Source organism: Tiliqua scincoides, chromosome 6, assembly GCF_035046505.1.
Source record: "Tiliqua scincoides isolate rTilSci1 chromosome 6, rTilSci1.hap2, whole genome shotgun sequence".
NCBI classification, from domain to species: Eukaryota; Metazoa; Chordata; class Lepidosauria; order Squamata; family Scincidae; genus Tiliqua; species Tiliqua scincoides.
The window spans coordinates 69,840,961-69,861,350 of NC_089826.1; positions in this window are offsets into that span (position 1 = coordinate 69,840,961).

A 20,390-nucleotide genomic window follows, 5' to 3' on the forward strand; every position below is an offset into this window, starting at 1 on the left:
TGTGCCAGTTTTTGCACTGCTATCCTGTGCAAGCTAAGTGTGGCGCATTAGACGTCATGCCCAGAGAAAAAAAACGGAGCCAAAAAAAATATGAGGGATTGGCAGCAGATCTAACTTAATTTGCTTTAAAAATGCCATTTAGCACAGGAGCTGTTCAAAGTCACATTCTACTGACACTGTCGTTTTGAAAAGTCTTACTTTTTAATCATGTTAGGATTTTAAAAAAAGAAAAAAGTTCTTGTACCTTCCACGTGAACTGGGATTTTCTCCATTCCAAAGCTGATATTCTTTCGGTGATCTTACAAAAATTATTCAGACCAACAAGCCTGTTCGGTCAGGTACAGCGATCCCTGGAGATAAAATAAGAAAGGACAGGGAAGGGCAGACTGGGGGAGGTGTTGCTCTATATGTCAAAGAGGGCATTGAGTCCAATAAACTAGAGCAATTCAGATTAACTCCTCCACATAATCACTGTGGGTGGAACCACCAGGCCTGAAAAGCAATTTTGCACTCAGGATGTACTATTGCCCCCCTCCCTTACCGAAATTCTGATAATGATCTTGAGACAGAAGAAGAAACGAGAGAGGCAGCCCAAGGAGAAATGCGGTGATATGTGATGATTTCACATCCACCCTCATCCTGACTGGGTAAATGGACATTCAGATTGAAACAAAAAGAACACAAATCTAGCTATGATAAATGACTGTATATTGGAACAATTGACAATTGTTCTAGTAAGGCTGTCTAGATAGAAGGTGACCCTTGACTGAATCCTGAGTGGCAGAGGCATATCTAGGGATGTGCAAGTAGGTCACATGCCCAGGGTTCCACTTGAAGGCAGTGCTTGATCAAGGGGTGGCTGCCGCCGCCGCCGCCACCTCCTCTTCATGTTTTGACAACCCTGCAATCCGGCGGCCACTCCCTTCATTCTTCTTTGGAGGCTCTCATTCAGGGCTGGGCCAGACATGAAGTGAATGATATGGCTTGCATCACCAGCACATGGCAGCACATGGCAGGAGGAGTAGATTTGAAGTGCCCTTCACCCCAAGTCTGCTGCCACCTCCTTCCAACCCCCCATGGACATGAGCTGCATTCATCTGCTTCTTTACAGTACTCGATCACGCAGTTTTCCCTAAACAAGAAAGTTTGGGAAACAAGAAAGTTGTTTCTTCCCAAACAAGAAAGTTCCAGTTTTATTTAAAGGGATGATATGAATCAAGTTTATTCACAGTTTATTGTGGCCAAACTGCATGTGGGGAGCCAGTATGTATGCACACACACCCAGAAGCATGCATGCACATGGACACCTCAGTGTCATGGGGTCCCAGGACAGTTTTTTCTCTAAGGTCCCTTTAAAACCTGGCACCGACGCTGGGACCCATGGGGACCCACAGACGCTGGGACCCAGTTTTTTCTCTAAGGTCCCTTTAAAACCTGGCACCGACGCTGGGACCCATGGGGACCCACCGACGCTGGGACCCAGTTTTTTCTCTAAGGTCCCTTTAAAACCTGGCACTGACGCTGGGACCCAGTTTTTTCTCTAAGGTCCCTTTAAAACCTGGCACTGACGCTGGGACCCTGGCACCCACACTGGGACCATGAGTACTCTTTGCTGAGTACTCCCTCAGACTTGGCTCTGCTGATTGTGAACTAAGAGCCCAATTCTAACTAACTCCACCAGCCCTGATGCAGCCACGCCAACAGGGTGTGCACTGCATCTTGCAGTGGGGAAGTTGTCGTGCAGGCCTTCTCAAGGTAAGGGACCATTTGTTCCCTACTTGGTGTAAGCCTTCACTTCCCTAACTGGTCCCTGTGGAACTATGCCAGATATTATGCTGGCCCAAGTCTAAGGAGAGCAAGGAAGGGGAGAAAGAATGAGAATAGGATCCCAGCACATGCTGATGCTGCCAGGAACCATCCCTCACTCCCTGTTACACCTTTCCTCCCACTCACCCCCAAACTCCCATTTCTCCCCCTTCCCACCCCGTTCCTCCCACCACCCATCCCAGCGTGGATTACCTGCGCTCCTGTGGGTAGCCAGTGTTTATGCCTAATAAAGGTTTGATTGATTGATTGATTGGTAGCCAGTGGCAGCAGTAGGTCCAAAATGGCTGCCACCAGTATGTGCAACACACCACTGTATAGCCATTTACAATAGCGGCACTTCTGTTCCACTGTCATAAATGTTAGTTTGGACTGGGCTGGAATGTTTTGAGGCTACTCATAGTGATTCTAGGTGTTTATGTACACTGTGCATTTTCTTGATGGTTGTTCTTTGGTTGCCTTTGATAAGCTACAGCACACAGAAATTTAGCACATGGCGTTTTTCATATCAGGCTGTTGGTAACGCCACAGGAGCAATAAAAAAAACCACTTGACAACCCTGTCCATCTTTTTCTGCCATGTTGAGAACTAGTTGCTGCCTGATCTCATTTGTGACCTCCTAGTGCTAGCACGGTAAACAAATGTTGTTTTCCGCCCCTTGGGGTCAAAGCCACAGAACCCTCATGGTTATGGCACTCGCTTAACAAGAAGCATCATCAAGCCAGAAAATGAAATACAGGCAAGCTCAGGGAAGTCTTTGGGGAGTTTATCCTTTATCTTGGGGAGGCTGTGAAAAGGACAGCTGGATCCTGCCTGAATCAGTGCTCGACAGCTGCATCTCATTTGCAATCAAGGCCCTTCCTTATAGGGAAAGGGCAGGCTGTCTGTCAAGAAGACAGTGGCAGGGAGTCCTCCAGGGAAGGAGAGCCACGTGGGCGAGGCAGGGGGGAGCAGCGACTGAAGTATTCAGGAAGCTGCACAAGACAGAGGGTGCTTGATGCACTTCCTTTGTTCATGAGCGATGAATGAATCAGCCAAAGCACAGGTCCCGGAGTTTGGAGTGTTCATGCTTCTATGTGTCTGAACCCTTTGTAAAAAAAGCATGACAGCTTCTATAAGGACTGATGCTTTATTTTTATTGCTCCTGTTATAAGTTTCCTGTCTATTTACAGAGACCCTTTTGAATATCATTCCCCACCCCAAACAAACATAATAATAATAATATAATAATATAATATACAGCATTTATATACCACCTTTCTTGGTCTTTATTCAAGACTTTATTCAAGGCGGTTTACACAGGCAGGCTTATTAAATCCACGCAGGGATTTTTACAAATTGAAAGAAGGTTCTCTCTTTCAAGAACCACCACATTCAAGCTGTTACACTCCGATCTGGTTTAACATTCTGGCCTCCATCCTCCCACGCTCCGAGCAGATGGAACAGCTCAGCTGCAGCTTGCCAGCTGCTTCAAGGTCGCACGGTGCCGGTGGCCTCGAACTGCCGACCTTGTGGATGTTAATCTTCAGGCAAATGGAGGCTCTACCCTCTAGACCAGACCTCCTGCCCATAGGAGGGGAAACATAGGAGAAAGATTGTTGATGCAGGGACTGAAGTGCGAGCTAGTGCCCCATGGCACTTTCAGTGACAGTGCTGCATATAAGAGGCAGAAGACAGGAATGCAGAAGAGCACAAATGCTGTTCCACCGGAGGAAGCTGTCTTTCCCATGGCTGCACCCAGGACAGGCCCCTCTGTGAGGCCAACTGAAGTGTTTGCCTCAGGCAGCGGATTGGGGGGGAGCACCCATCTCTGTCTGCCCACTTGCCTCCATTGCTCCCTGTCCTCTTTCTGTTATCTGGATTGGAAATGGGGGACAGAGCGGAAGAGGAAATGTGGAAGGGTGGAGAACACTGAAGCTAGAATATTGGAGAGCAGGTAGAACAAAGGCTGGCCCATCGTTGGATAAGGGGGGTGAGCAGCAAACTGGGCAGCGGGAAGGTTGGCTGGGGGAAGTTTAGGCCCAGTAAGGGGATGAGGACACTGAATCCTACCCTCCTCCCGAGCCTCAGAGCCTGACACAGGTTTCCTCGGTTCTGTACCACCTAACTACCTAAACAGCCAAATCTCTGGCACGGGTCAAAGTAGACCCATACTGGCTGCCAGGCCTGGTATAAGGTAAGGGAACCAAAGTTTCCTTACTCCAAGCAGACCTCCAGCTGCTTCCCTGGCCCCACAGGATACAGTGGTGGCCGTTTTGGCCCCACTGTACCATGGGGCAATGGTCCAAGTAGGATTGGCCTTTGGTCCATCTAATTTAGTACAGTCCATGCTCTAGTTCAGCCAATTTCAACCTCTGTGGCATGGCACACTGATGTGCTGCGAATGTTATGAAAGTGTGCCGTGGGAGTTTGGGGGAGGGTCCTTTTTTAATAGGGCCACTAGAGAATGTGAGCCCCCACCAACAGCATGGTGTGCCTTGTCAATTGTCAAAAAATTGATGGTGTGCCTTGACAATTTTAGTACCTTGTGCCTTGAGATGAAAGAGGTTGAAAATCACTTCTCTAGATCATATGGCATCTCTGGGGTTTTAGGCAGGAGATCTTTCCTAGCCATACGTGGATGTCAGGGGCTTAAGCTGGAATCCTCTGTATGCGCAGCATTGGCTCTTCCACTGAGCAATACTTTGGAACAGAGTGTGACAACCTGCAGAGGGATGGAGAGATCTGAGTTTTCCCTATAACATGGCCAGACACAGTAAACTTATCTTTAAAGAAGATTTTGAGAACCTGATTATATTTTGCACCCTTGGCTTCTATTTTCTTCTTCCCTCTCTATGAAAAACACAACTCCATAAACAGTTGAGAGAAAGACAGCCCAAGCTTCCTGTCTCCCTAATTTCTCTCCAAGGACAAAAGCAGCTTCTTCCAAATCCCTCATAATGCTGCTTTTGAGCAAAGCAGCAACCCTGTAATTGTCAACTTTCTCCATTTATTTCCTTATTTATGTCATTCGCCTTCACGAGCGGCAGAACTAGAATAAGAAAAGATTATTCTTCCGGGTTTTTCAGAGATGAGCTTGCAAGCAGTTCGTGCATTCAAAATATGGTTGCAATTCCCGAGACAGAGCAATCTTTGCTTCTTGTTAACCGGTAAAGCAGTGTCATAATTAAAGGGTACATTTGGTTCAATAGGCTGCCTGGTGCAGGGCTGAAAGTCGGCTCTAAGCATTTGTTGAAATAACTAGAAAAACACCATGGGTAGGGCGCTGATGGGGCACCGATGTGCAAAAATGCAGGACTTCACTGCCAATCCACTTGGAACAAGGCTCCTCAGCTTTATCTCAGTTACCATGGCAATTTCACAGGAGGAATCCAGAGGTTTTTGAAAGGCCAAACAACGCCATAAATTATTCCTCCCTGGCACACCTGAAACATCAATTTTCAGCATCCCGATGACAATATTTAGTTGGAAGAGTTCATCGCTGTAGGGCTAGCCATGAATAAATTATGAAAGAAAATATATCTATATATGCAGGAAACACTAAATGAACAGCAAAGGAAAAGCATTTCGATGGAACGGCTTTGCACAGCCCTTCCGTTTTCAGGCAAGGTGGGTGTCATTTTAAAATTACTGTCTTTGTCATTGGGGTGGCAGCATGGTGAAACTTTTCAACTCGAGGTTGAAACAATCTTCTTTGCTTGGTTAGCTCTCCACTGGGCTTCGTGATAGATCTAGCATGAAAACCCGACTGATCGAGTTCATAAAACTCGATTTTATGAACCCTGGGAAGGTCTGTGGTGTGCTGTCAACAGCCACTGTGAAAGCAAGACACGACAGAGGGCTGCACATTCTTCATCAACAAGTCCACATTTTGCAAGAATGAATACTTAATTTTGTTGTTGCCTTCCGGGGCCTTCTATAATTTGATACTCTCTTTAAAAAAAAATAGGGAGGTAAGAAAAAAGATGAAGAACAGATAGAGATAACTAGAAGGACTGTGTCTAAATTCAAGGCTATTTGCAGTGGTAGGGAAAAGAAAAGTAATATATTAACTGTGTAGGTCAGACAGTGGGAAACAGCAATCTATTCATGTTTCATTTAAAATGTTCATATGCTGTCTTTCTGTTCTACTTCAGCGACCACCAACAAGGCTTGCAATATACAATAAAAAAGGATTTAAAACAAATTGAAACAATCAGCCAGCCAACAAAATAGGCTGAAACAAGCATGAAACAAAATTAGGCACTTTGAAAAGAACCACATGTTCAAAGGGAAGGCCAAACAAATATGTTTTCAGTATCTCCTTAAAAGCTGACGGAATAGGGGCCAACCAGGCCTTGTGGGAGAGGAAGTTCCAGTCTAGGAGTCACCACTGAGAATGTCCTTTCCTAATTCCCTTCCATCTGAACCTCAGCAGGCAGTGGGATAGAAAGCAGGTGCTCTAATGATGAACATAGTGTGTAAGTGGGTTCATGCAGGAGGAGATGCCCTTTAAGTACCCACATCTCAAGACAATGGGCAACTTCTCTCTAGTTCAGGCTGGATTAACTTAAAAAATAAACCAAGTTTCTTGGAAAGAACTCAGCTTATCTTCCAAGTTGCCCACCTGCCTCTGTCCTTAATATAAAGTGCAGATGGAAATTACATTAAGGACAGAGGCAGGTGGGCAAATTGGTATTTCTGGACTGCCTTTGACATACCCAGTGATTGTTCATGGAATCCACTAGTGTGGCATTTTGACCTGTGACACGATGAAGCATCAGAAGCACAGAAGGTTGTTAAATATCTCTGGAAAACTTTGGCTGTCGTAGATGTGGGAAGAGAGAGCCTAATATGCTGAAATGGGAAGAAAAATGAGGCCAGAGATGATGATAACATGAGAAAAATTGTATATTAAAAATCAAGCTAGACAAGTAAATTGCAAGACTCTGAAAGGCAGTGGTAAAAGATTGAAAGACAAGCTGTCCAAACACCTACTGACGATGTTCAGGGGCTTGCTTATTTATAACAGCAAATGGAAAGGAACTGCTCTTTTTAGAATGCAAAATGAATCATTTGAAGTTCCACAGGTTGTATGAGAAACTTTACAAAGCTATGAACATATATAACCAATGGGGTGTACGTAATGTCATCTGCATGGATTTCTTTTAAAATCCAGAGGCTGGTCAAGCCAGACTCTGCTTTTCCCAGGTTCAAAGGGTGGCAAGGTAGAGCCAGACTGCAGACATGTCAGAAAGAGTAAGATTTCTGAGAGGTGGTGCAGTGGTTTTGGAGTTGAACTTAGAACTGGAAGATCCAGGTATGCATCCCAAACTCAGCCATGAAGCTCCCTGGGTGACCTTTGGCCAGTCACACTCAGCCTCACCTACCTCACAGGGTTGTTGTGCGAACAAAAGAAGGGGAGGAACTATGTACACCACCTTGAGATCCTTGGAGGAAGGGAGGTATAAAAATGTGAAAGAAAGAAATTGAATAGGTAAATAAGAAGTACTGATATACAGAAGCAAGTAAAAGCTCATATATAGAGCCTGCAGCCTCCCTACCCCTTTTCTCTCCTTGGATTTGCAGTAGCAAAATCACTAGCTCAGATCTGAGTAGATCCATTGCAGATTGGGAGGCTTACAGAGGTGTAAGAGAATTTAAATCCATTTCACCTCAAAACCCTTCCAATCTCGCCTCCCCCAATAGATACAGCATGCCCATTTTTGGTGCAACAGCACCGGCAAAGGGGGGGACGACGACTGGGCTGAAGAGCACAGTAATACTTCTGAATAGATTTATTTGTTGATCCTAACCAGCATTCCAGAAACCCAAATTTCTGACTGATTCACAAGTGCCTCCCATTTCTGGCAGGGTTCATGATCTCTTCACTCATTCATACAGTTTTAGTGCTGCTGTTCTAGTGCCATTCTTCTTCTTCCTTACCATCCCAGTTCTTTCCTTCGTTTGCCCACACTGCCTTTTAAACCCACTGGTTATGTCAGCCTGTGTGATTTTTGTCAATGATGTTACCACACCGCATCTGATGTAATGATGTCACAGATGTACCTAAACAGAATCATGTCATTGCCACAGCCCATCAAGGTTGCTATTGTTGTTCTCCATTCAGTTCGTAGCATTTCAAGTCTGTAGTATGATTTTCTCTGTAAAACCACTTTGTGAACTTTTCGTTGAAAAGTAGTATATGAATACCATTAATAATAATAAAGACTGCATGGAACTGCTAAAGGCATGATGGGAAATATCTGGTGACACTGATTGTACAAACAGCCACATGAAAGCATCACATGTGGCTTCTATGATAAATCCAGTTACGGTTACCCTTTTAAAGTAGTCATAATTGTGCAAATGGGCTCCATCAATAGCCCTCAGTGCAAGCACAACTTCATAGAATTAGTAGCTCCATGCAATTCCTGCCAGGCTGTGACACCAGCAGCAGCCCCATACATTCCCATGGGCTTTTAAACATATCATTTGGGGCTCAGATGCTATAACAGGGGTAAGCTGACCAACCTCCTTTCCCCAAGCAAGCAGGATACTTACATTATATACATAGTCCATTTGTGAACATTACTGTATTTTGTGTTTGCTCATCTTCATTTTGCTTTCTGATGCTGGACCAATCAAGATGTGCAGAATTTTGATTTTTACTACTGTACATTTCTTGATCTGCAATGGAGAGTTAATTAGAAATATTTGTCTTTCAAATCCTCCCATCCATCATTCATGTCAACCAAGACTTATGTTAGGCATGTACAGGAATTCTTCTAGTATTATCTTTTAGAAGCATTTTAATGAAACAGTAAAAAGAGCAGCAAGCATTCTATAATTAAGCGGAATGGATGAAGGCTCGACTCATTTCATTTCTCTTGCAAGTATTGACGAGGAATACATTATTAAAAACTTGGGTGCCTTTTCTTTTTATTCAGAACTTTGCTAAGCGAAGAATCAAGTGGCAGCACAGATAGGAAATTTCAATTAACTTGCAACCCAGGTCACCCCCCCAAACCGGTTTCTCTTCAATCAACCCTTAAAGCACTGACTTCCCTGTATCCACTTGCAGGGCCAGCCTTAGGAGTTGCCCAATTGGAAACATTTTCTGCAGGGCTCCCGGTTCACCGTCAAGGTCTGTAGAATCTTAGAGATGTAAAAAAATATATTTTAGACTTGGTAGAATCTCTATGGTAGAATGGAAAGCAATCAAAATAGTGCACTTTAAAAGTGCATGCGAGTTAATGGACCAAACGGATCTCAGCGCATTTTAATATCAAATTGCATACATGTAGGCTCATAAGTAAACAAACAAAATGTGTAGATTACCTTTGAAAAGTAAATTGTTACAAAACCACTAGCTGTTAGGAATCCAGAAGAAAATTAAAATAGTTGCTGTTTTCTATAAAACCTACAATGTGGTGAGGTATCCCCTTTTCTCCAAAAGAAAGAAAAATTCCTATTTTGACTGACCTTATCTTCCTGTTCTGCCCATTAACACACAGCTCTGATTGGACTGGAAATGACACTGATGTGGAGAAGCCAGAGAGACTGTAAGTGTTTATCTCAAGGACATGATGCTCCAATGATCTTGCCACTGTCTTTCAAGCTCAAGTAAGACAAGGTGTGTGGAATGTTCTTATAGATAACATGAACAGGGCAGAATATGTGTCAAGTCATAGGAAAAGTTTGCCTTTTACAAGAAACTCCTGGGACTGATGCTGTCTTAGCGCCAACCCTGGTCAATGAAGGCATGAATTCTGGTTTGGGTGATGTGCTCTCCTAGCATTTGCTCTTTGCCACACTTCTGGGTTTTGCATAGTATTGATGCACAGCAGTGCTTTCTGGGTATGCATGCCATGCTTGAAGCATGAATGAAAATACATCATGCTTGAAGTAAATTGGAAGCAATGGAACAATTCCTACTTGCACAGTTCAGTGCATACTTCTGCATGCTTGCACAGCTGGGGAGAGTAGGTTTTTGTTTTTTGTATTGGAAACCAGATAGAATAACTGTATCTGAACCAAATTCCATGAGCCACACCAAGTGCTGGTCCAAGACCTCCTGACACCTGAGTATTGGCAACCTTCAGTCTTGAAAGACTATGGTATCGCGCTCTGAAAGGTGGTTCTGGCACAGCGTCTAGTGTGGCTGAAAAGGCCAATCCGGGAGTGACAATCCCTTCCACACCGGGAGCAAGTGCAGTCTGTCCCTGGTCTGTCTCCCTGGCTATGGGCCTTCCTTCTTTGCCTCTTAGCCTCAGACTGTTGGCAAAGTGTCTCTTCAAACTGGGAAAGGCCATGCTGCACAGCCTGCCTCCAAGCGGGCCGCTCAGAGGCCAGGGTTTCCCACTTGTTGAGGTCCATCCCTAAGGCCTTCAGATCCCTCTTGCAGATGTCCTTGTATCGCAGCTGTGGTCTACCTGTAGGGCGCTTTCCTTGCACGAGTTCTCCATAGAGGAGATCCTTTGGGATCCGGCCATCATCCATTCTCACGACATGACCAAGCCAACGCAGGTGTCTCTGTTTCAGCAGTGAATACATGCTAGGGATTCCAGCACGTTCCAGGATTGTGTTGTTTGGAACTTTGTCCTGCCAGGTGATGCCGAGGATGCGTCGGAGGCAGCGCATGTGGAAAGCGCTCAGTTTCCTCTCCTGTTGTGAGCGAAGAGTCCATGACTCGCTGCAGTACAGAAGTGTACTCAGGATGCAAGCTCTGTAGACCTGGATCTTGGTATGTTCCGTCAGCTTCTTGTTGGACCAGACTCTCTTTGTGAGTCTGGAAAACGTGGTAGCTGCTTTACCGATGCGCTTGTTTAGCTCGGTATCGAGAGAAAGAGTGTCGGAGATCGTTGAGCCAAGGTACACAAAGTCATGGACAACCTCCAGTTCATGCTCAGAGATTGTAATGCAGGGAGGTGACACCTGAGACAGCATGCCAAATGCTGACTCCCTTACCCGGTAATGTGCCAGCCTCTTTTCCTCCCACACATTCCAATGTTCTAGCTCAGCACTCTCCAAACCTCCACATTTCCTCTTCTTTGCTGTCCCCTCTTTATGTTCCAGTTCAAGAAGGAGGAGCAGCAGCAGTGGAGGCATGTAGGCAGACAGAGGTGGGCACCCCCCTCCACCTGCTATCACTTCAGTTGGCCTTATGAATGGGCCAGCCCTGGGCACACCTAAACTTACTTTGGAAAGTTATGCAGCGCTATGCCAAACTGCAGTCTGCACTGCTAATGAATAGTTCAGATGACTAGTTTACCATGAGGCAGAAGTGCCATTGAATTGTCCCTAAAGCAACATTTGAGACAGTTATTGAGACTACTGCTGAGATACAACATCCAAGAAACTGAGAAACTAGCAATGTTTCTCAGAGGACTTCTGCGGATCCCTAATATGAGCTTTAAAATCTTGCTGGCCAATCACACATAATGGCAATTGCAAGAACAGGCCCTAAGGCAAACTTCAGGCTCTGCAAAGGACTTTGCCTGAAACCAGAACTAGTTAGAATCTGGAAGGAAAAGAAGGGATTTCTTTAAAAAAAAAAAAAAAACTTTGTCATGCAAATTACTATCACCCTGGTACAGACTGAATGCAAAATGCATTTTTATGTTCTCATGAGCTTGCAGCGAACATGGAACTGAAACATTAATCCGCCTCATTTTTTTGCAATAGGAAATGTATTTAGAATTTAGCCAGTCCTCTGAACTTTTCTCCTGATCTCATTTTAAGGAAGAGGAGAGGAAAGCGTTTTGCCTTCTTTGAGCAGATTTGGATTTGCCTCCCCTCCCCATTGTCTCCTGCCCCTTGCTGTGAGAGGATGATTGATAATGCCGGCATTAACCAAAATGATGAAGAGAGCTCTGACAGCTGTTGGATTTATTTTCGGTGCTATATAAGAGGCAGTGATAAAACAGAGCAAATAGGCATCAAAGCTGAAGCAGTCATAAAAGATCCCTATTGCAGATAACGATTTTTTGTTCTGCGTGGAAAGGGACTGTCTTATTGACTAGCAGTCCAATCCTAACTAAATCCCCCCCTACACTGTTGCAGCCATGCCAACAGAGAACACACTGTATCCCAAAGGCCTCCTTGAGGTAAGAAAACTTTTGTTCCCTTACCTCAGGGCAAAGTAAGGAGGTTCCCTTACCTCCTCTACCCCAATGGTTCTTCTCAGATATGCGCCAGTTATTCTGCGGGCACAAGTCTGCAGAGAGTAAAGGAGAGGGGCGGGTAGAGAGATCAGGTAAGAGATGATGGTACACAATGGTACCACTGGGATGTACTCCCCCATTCTGCCTCCTGCCCATCCCCTCCCCACCCAGAAACACCCCCATTCCATCCACTCCCTGCCTCGGCTCCCAATTATCTATACTGCTGGATGTAGCTGGCCTCCAGCGCTGCCAACATTTGCAGCAGCACCCCCAAAATGACTTCCAGCAGCACTCTGTGCACACCCCCACATGGCTATTTATAACAGTGGAACTGTGTTATGCTGTGTTATGCTGTCATAAAGGACTGTGTAGCCTTTGTTAGAATTGGGCTGTTAATCTAAGAAGAGACCACTAAGAGAGCTCCTGTCTGGACATGGAGCCCAGATCTACCTGCCAGGTAGACCTGGGCTCCCATTCCAATTGCCCTCTGGAGCCACCTTTTCCAGGTGGATGGACCTGGGCTCCTGTCCAGACTACCTGCTGGGTAGACGTGGGCTCACATTCCAACCACCCTCTGAAACTCTCATCTAAGCTGATAGACCTGGGCTCCCATCTGGATTTGGAGCCCAGCTCTACCTGCCAAGTAGACCTGGGCTCCATTCCAACTGCCTTCTGGAGTTCTCTTCTAGGCAGGTAGACCTGGGCTCCTATTTGAACTTAGAACCCAGATCTACCAGTCAGGTAGACCTGGGCTCCCATTCCAACTGGGACCCTATTTCACTCCCCATCCTGGTGGGCACCCTTACCCACTGACATATTACAGTAATTTTATCACATGAGGGAGTAATAAAAATTTATGGACCCCAGATGTCAAATGACCTAGCTATGCCACTAGGATGCTGCACTAGATGAATGCTGGATTTTGGTCTGATCCTGCAAGGCTCTTTTTATGTTACTATATTTGGTTTCATTTATAATAACAAAAAATGCATTATTTCACCATTAATAATTAGAAAAACCAATTAAGCTCTCCTATCACCGTGTTGTAATGAGTGTTCTTCTACAGGTCAGAGGCTACAGAATTTGATTAAGTATGATCTTACCAGATTCAAGAGTTTAATTCAAGATGGTGAGTCCCTAAGATACAATCAAATTAAAAGATCAAAAGAATAATGAAAACCTGCAATGGTTTCAGTATTTTCAATTAAGAGGTTTTATTTCAGTAACTCTACGGGATGGTACACTGTTTCAGAGTTAAGTGCCTTTGAATAATTGATTTGAAGTAATGAAAGGTACTAGGGGATTTCTTTCAAGGATATACTAGTTTATATTAAGCTTAAATAAATCACTTTGTGCTAACTTTAAGTATTTAAGGCAAAATTGTAGATGTCTGTAATGGAACCAGCTTGGATTAAGATTTTGACAAGGGTCCAGCAAATGTATCAATACAAAATCATATCGTTCTAAAGTGTTGTACTGTTGGCGTCTATCCTCTTGTAAATCAAACAAGATTGGTGCAATGCACGGGAAAGATGTGGAAGGTCTTGATAAAGCTTCTTTCTTATCTTGTGGGACTGACTACAATGAATGGGGCTTGGGGTGGGAAATCATTGTTAAAATGACTTCTACTGTATCCTTCTTCACATGACATGGTCTCATGGAGTACCAATGCATAAAGGTGATGAATGGAAGCATGTTGGCTATCTGCACACCACACATTGATGAGCTTTTTTGGCATACTACTAGACTTCCCTCTATTTAGCATTTGTGGGCAATGTTCAGCACATGCTGAACACTGAGGTTTTCCTCACGTTCTAGCACCTTACTGACCCAAGATTCTAAATCCCAGGAGAAATTCTCTATTTCTGGGCTTGCCCCTGCATGATCTTAGCCCAATCTTACTGAAATCCCTGCACAGTGATGCAGCAGTGCCAGTGTGGCTTCTGCTCCATCTGGCGGGAGATTTTTGACTTCTGGAGGTCTCCTCAGGGTAAGGGGTCATTTGTTCCAATGCCCCAGGTTAAGCCCCAGCAACCACTCTAGGGCAACTGGGACCTGTGCCAGCAATATTGCTGGTGCAAGTTCACGTTGCTCCGTGCAGGTGGATCAGGGAAGAGGGCTTGGATTTCGCGTGCACTGCCGAACCCACTTTCCTTCTGAGCCTGACCCACCCATTCCCCACCTCATTTCCTCCCCATTTCACTTCTCCCAACCCGCCTCCACCCCAGTTCATCCCCTGGGCTGGGTTTGCCAGCTCCAGCAGGCCTCCATGCACCATGCGCAGGAAGTCTCCAGCCTTTCCACTGGTGCAGCAGAATTACAGTCTTCTCACTGGTGAAATGGCTGCTACTGCAACCTCAAAGCACTTTACAGTTCCACCAGTGGAATGCACATTCCACCTGCAATCCCTTTACAAAGGATTGGGCCATAACTCTTCTTTTTTTCAGTAGGTGACGCAAGTTCAAGGAAAAGTTCGAGGAAAAGGCTTTGGAGCCGCTCCATGCTCCAAAGCTTGGCGAAAGGATCCCGACCTTACCTCCTGTTCCTCACCCACTCCCTGGAATGCCCTCTGCCCTCCCTTCACCCACCATCTCCAGAACACCTCCCTCCCGCCTCCTCCCCACTCTCACCAGTCTCCTGCATTGGCCAAGCTCAGCTGACATAGGCTTACCTCTCCGAATTGGCGTGGAGGTTGGATGCAGCTTCTGTGGGCCAGTGCACGTCCCTGCACCAGCCCAGCCGACACATGAAGAGGCGCAAACATGCTTACGGCATGTTTGCAACCCTCCTGGAATCTGCGCCGGCCCAGGGTGCACTTAGGAATGTGCCCTTGGGCAAATAAAGCTCCAGTATGACAATCTTGAACTGGGACTTCTACTTCCTTAGAATCCAAAGAACCTCGAGCCCAGGGCCAGAACTGGAGCACAAGACAGACACTTAGATGGCAAGGTGAAAACCATGACAGCAGGTAAATACAGGACAGGGGTGGAATATCACAAACTATTACATCTTGCTAGCATTGCAGACTGTGAGAAAGTGAAATATTGGGGTTTCAGAGAGGTAAAAATTAATATAGGAATCTGTCAAGGGCTTCCTGCTAGACAGGATATGCAGCAAAAGTGGCTCATAGATCAAATTCATAAGTGTGTTAGTATGAAATGCATATTGATTCTCATCAGATCCAGTTTTTGGAGAGCTAGAAATGTCTTTATGAACTTCTTTAATTTGAAATATGTGAGCCAATGCATGTTATTATTAGCTGCCCTGATTGCCTTGCAAACAAACATAAAAATGATTATGTAGATTTAGATGATATTCCCCAAGTTTAAAAAAATCAACATTGTTTGCATATGTTGCAAATAACTGCAAAATGATTGTAAACTTTGAGTTAATATCTAGAGTATTAAAATACTGATGGGACTAGTAGATTTGCAAAGGATGCAGTCATAAGCAGTTTTTCCTGGAATTGTCCTATTGAAATAAAGGGAGTGGGATGCGTCATACATACAGGGCCTGTGCATGTATGTTATTCATGTAGCAAGGAATGAAAACAAGTGTTGGACTTTCACATTCTTCATCACTGCAGGTATAACCGGCCATGAGACCTGAATCTTAAGTGTCATTCTTGAGTTGCATAGCATGCAATGGGCAGCCCAGTCTGCACTGGAATAGGCATGCCAACTGTCCTGCACTGTATCCAGTACCGGTTACGAGGTGGTAGCCATGGAACTTGGAGTAAGGGGATATTTATCCCCTTACCCCACATTGCACGCCAGCCACCCTACTGGGCTACTCGAATCTGTGCCTGCAAAATTGTTGATGCAAATCCGAGAAGCCCAGGCTGACTGGAGGGGGGATTGGGTTCCAGCCTAATTTGCCGAGACTAGTCCCACCCCCACCGGCCCTCCCTCTGCACACCCTACCCTGCCCAAAACGCCCCCATTCCGCCCTCCAACCACCTTCCCCAACCCCCCCCCCCATCATCCACCCTTGGCCAGCACAAATTTACCCTTTCCTAGCAGGGATCTGGTGCATGGAGGCCAGCACATGTTCTTGCACCAGCCTCCCCAACTCAAGAGTAGTCATAAACATGCTTTATGGCTTGTGCAACTAGAGCCAGCCCAGCGCATCTTCAGCATTGCTCTCTCATTCCCTTTATATGCATGTACATGAGACTGAAGTTCACGTGCCCCACCATATGCATGCACAAGTTGTGTATAAACCAGCTTTAGTTTTGAGGAACTCTGGTTAAGACTGACACCTTTTGCTGACAGTGCCATGCTGACAGTCGTCCACATGGATATATTTAACTTAAGATCCTATTGTAGCTTTTGTGGTCCACAAATAGCAAAGAGCTTGAAAAATCCAAAACTTCAGTGTAAGACCCAGATAGGACTGGACTATAAGTTATCACTGCTTCCTGTCCACATATCTAATCCTATGGTTAAAAAATATGTGTCTTGGAGTCCAGTTTGAGCTCCATCACATTTTACGTCTTATGAAGCACTGCCAACATTCCTGCTATCACCCATGTAAACTCCCACCACAGAGGGCCACAGGGTAGAAGAGATGCTGGGTACCACGCCAAAGGCACCCAACATTTTCCTACGGGGCTCTAGACACTTGAATTTTAATCTCCTAGTCTTCATTGCCAGATATCTACCACCAAAACAAGGCATTTTCCCTGACTACTTAATTTGACATAGGGATGCTCATGAACTGTTCAGCATTGCAATAATAATAATAATAATAATAATAATAATAATAATAATAATAATAATAATAATAATAATAATAATAATAATATCCATTGTATTTGCTAAAGGAAAGCTGGGGCAATAAATCAAAACATCAAGGTAAAAAAAAGCTGTGATAGCTGAAGAAAATCATTGCCAGAGGTGCCTGCCAACATTGGCACGTTAGCTGGTACCAGAGATGACAAAGGGCCATATGGCTGTCCTCCTGGTTCAGATAGATACAAATGTTCAATTTTCCATCAAGAACTATTGAGCTGAGGCAGCACCTTCCTGTCACTCACGACTCCATCCTGCCTCAGCAGCCGTCCCATTTGGCAGCATTCCCTAAGTGCCATTTTGGTTCACCAAAATTCAAGGTGCCTGCCCCAGTGTGATGCCATCCTTTGTTGTAATGACCATGACATAATTACCATTGCGCATGCATATGGTAATGACCAAGCTGAATTGGAGCATATGCATAGATAATGTAAACAAAAAGGTCAGATGGAAAGCACAGAATACAGAATACACACACACCCTTACATGACTGCATACCACAATACCACATCCAGCACAAGACATATGACAGTCACATTATGCTTGATCTGTGGATACTGGCAAAATTCAGCGGCCCAAAGCCAGAGACAGTTTATTTAGGGTCCAAGTCTATCCAAACTTCCAGCACTGATGCAGCCCCAAAGTAAGGGAACAAACATTCCCTTACCTTGAGGAGGCATTTGTGACTGCCCACCACTGCCATGACAGGGTGCAGCACATTATTATTATTATTATTATTATTATTATTAGTAGTAGTAGTAGTAGTAGTAGTAGTAGTAGTAGAACCTTTGTTGGCATAGAACAGGTAACAGGTATAGATGAGTGGCAATCTGTTTGACAAAATCCTGACAGTCTGAGGCTATTCATCAATGGGATAGTGACATTATCTGAATTCCATAAGTGCAAAGGTAAGTAAGAATACAGGTTGGATGGCAGGAGATCTTCATATAAAGGACAACATAGAAGAATGTGAGGTAGGTTTTGAATAGCTCCCTTATTGCATATGCGCAGGCAGTCTTTACTACCATCCGTAGAGCCATTAAAACAGGCTTCTAAAGCATTCAGTAGTAGGACATTACATCTTGTACTTGTAACAACGCAGCACATTAGCATGATTGTATCAGCACTGGAAAGTTGGCTAGGATTGGGCCCTCAAAGTGGCGTACATCGGCAGACTGACCACAACCCTGTGTCGTCATCCCCCCAATGTTATTCCATGAAAGAAACTCATAGAACCCTCCGTTTCTCCAGCTATTTCCCTTAATAGTCCTGTCGTCACCCTGGCTGTCAGGTCTTACACCTTCCAGGCTTTCACAGTGAGCTGCAAAACAAGCCTCAGACCAGTTCTGAGGATGTTATACATTTCTTACCAGCTGACTCCTCCACACTTCTCCATGGAGATCCACCTGTCTTCTTGGTCTCCCATCCAAGGCAACTGATCCTGCTTCGTTATTTTTAGGTGAGGTGACAGCTCAACCTCCAGACCACACCTACTGCCCAAGTTGTATATAATTTGTATATATTTCTTTTACCAAGTTGCATAGTTGTCCATAACAGGGTGTTGCACATGATTAGTGACTTAAGGCAGCAGTTGATCACAGTCCCATCCACACAGCAGAATGGATGGAGCGTTCATCCCTATGCAGGATTGAGGTGTTGTTTTTTGCTGTAGTCAAACAAGCATGCTTCTTCATTGTAGGTTAGAACATAGCAAAGGCTTCAATCCAATTCACACATACCTGGGAGCAATCCCCATTTACTATAATGGAACTTTCTTCCACGCAGACATGCATAGGTTTGGGCTCTAAGCTAGAAAGGAACATGACAGAAAACCTGTATGTCTGAAACTGCCTGTTTTCAGAGGCAGCCTATCTCTGAATGCCAGAGGCAAAGGAGTGGCAAAAGAATACAGGTATCTTGTTGCTTGTGTGCCCTCAGAGGCATCAGGTGGGCCATTGTGAGATACAGGAAGCCTGCCCAGAGAGACCTCTAGCCTCATCCAGCTCTTCTTATGTTTTTCTGTAAAAGTCTAAGAGTGGAGTCTAACAACAGCTCATAAAAGATGTTTCTAAGGTTTAACCCTTTAAACCTTGTTACTACAAGATGGGTTTTCTGGACTCGTCTTAGGATTCCACAGACTCCAATCTGGCCTGGGGACCAGTCCAAGGAAGATTCCTCTGCAGGCCACAGAGTTTTGCAGAGTAATCACAGAGTAAGTGATTACTTACTAGGCCCGCTAAGCTACATGAGTGCTTCACAGCCCAATCCTATCTTACAATAGTGGAATGAGTGTTACATAGTTATAAAAGGACCAGCAATGGCACAAACATCACACTGCTGCCAGGCCAGACACAGGTGCCCCTGCAAAGAGGTGTCAGCATCAACCCTCACTACCATGTAGCTTGGGCTGCATTGCCTGTGGTAAGGCAGGGGCATGTCCCAGGCAAGGAGTGGGGCAGGGGGAATTTCAGGGCAAGTGTGCAGAGTGGAGGGAAAAGATGGATCCCAGCAGCACTACCATGCACCAGGATCCTATCCTCTCTTTTTCAAACTTTTCCTGCCCCTTTCTCTCTTTGGGCTATTATTAATTACAGGTGTGCACCACTTAATATAGAATACATTCTCTGATTCCTGGTTGTTATGCGATTATGTCATTAAGTGAACATCCAGTCCAATCTATTGCCTTTGTTGTGTAAACAGACACTCCCTGCCAGACACTAGCTGGCTGCACAGGCTACTGGAGACAGATTGCCTCTTCTTTGAATTAAGAGCCTCTGTGTTGTGGAAACAGACACCTGGCTGCAGGCTATGGGAGATGCAATTGCCTCATTAAGAACATCTTTACTGTGCTTTGACCACTGTTATATATGCAGTCTGTTGTTAAGCAAACATTTGTTAAGTGGCGCATACCTGTATAACCATTGGCTATTTTCAGACCACCAAGACTTCCCAATGAAAAGCTCCTACAGTCTCTTTTCAGAACATAAGAACAGCCCCGCTGGATCAGGCCATAGACCCATCTAGTCCAGCTTCCTGTATCTCACAGCGGCCCACCAAATGCCCCAGGGAGCACACCAGATAACAAGAGACCTCATCCTGGTGCCCTCCCTTGCACTGGCATTCTGACATAGCCCATTTCTAAAACCAGGAGGTTGCATATACATCATGGCTTGTAATCCGTAATGGATTTTTCCTCCAGAAACTTGTCCAATCCCCTTTTAAAGGCGTCCAGGCCAGATGCCATCACCACATCCTGTGGCAGAGTTCCACAGACCAACCGCACGCTGAGTAAAGAAATATTTTCTTTTGTCTGTTCTAACTCTCCTAACACTCAATTTTAGTTGGTTCTGGTGTTATGTGAGAGTGTAAAGAGCATCTCTCTATCTACTTTATCCTTCTCATGCATAATTTCGTATGTCTCAATCATGTGCCCCCTCAGGCGTCTCTTTTCTAGGCTGAAGAGGCCCAAACACTGTAGCCTTTCCTCATAAGGAAGGTGCCCTAGCCCAGCAATCATCTTAATTGCCCTCTTTTGCACCTTTTCCATTTCCACTATATCCTTTTTCAGATGCGGCGACCAGAACTGGGCACAATACGCCAGGTGTGGCCTTACCACAGATTTGTACAA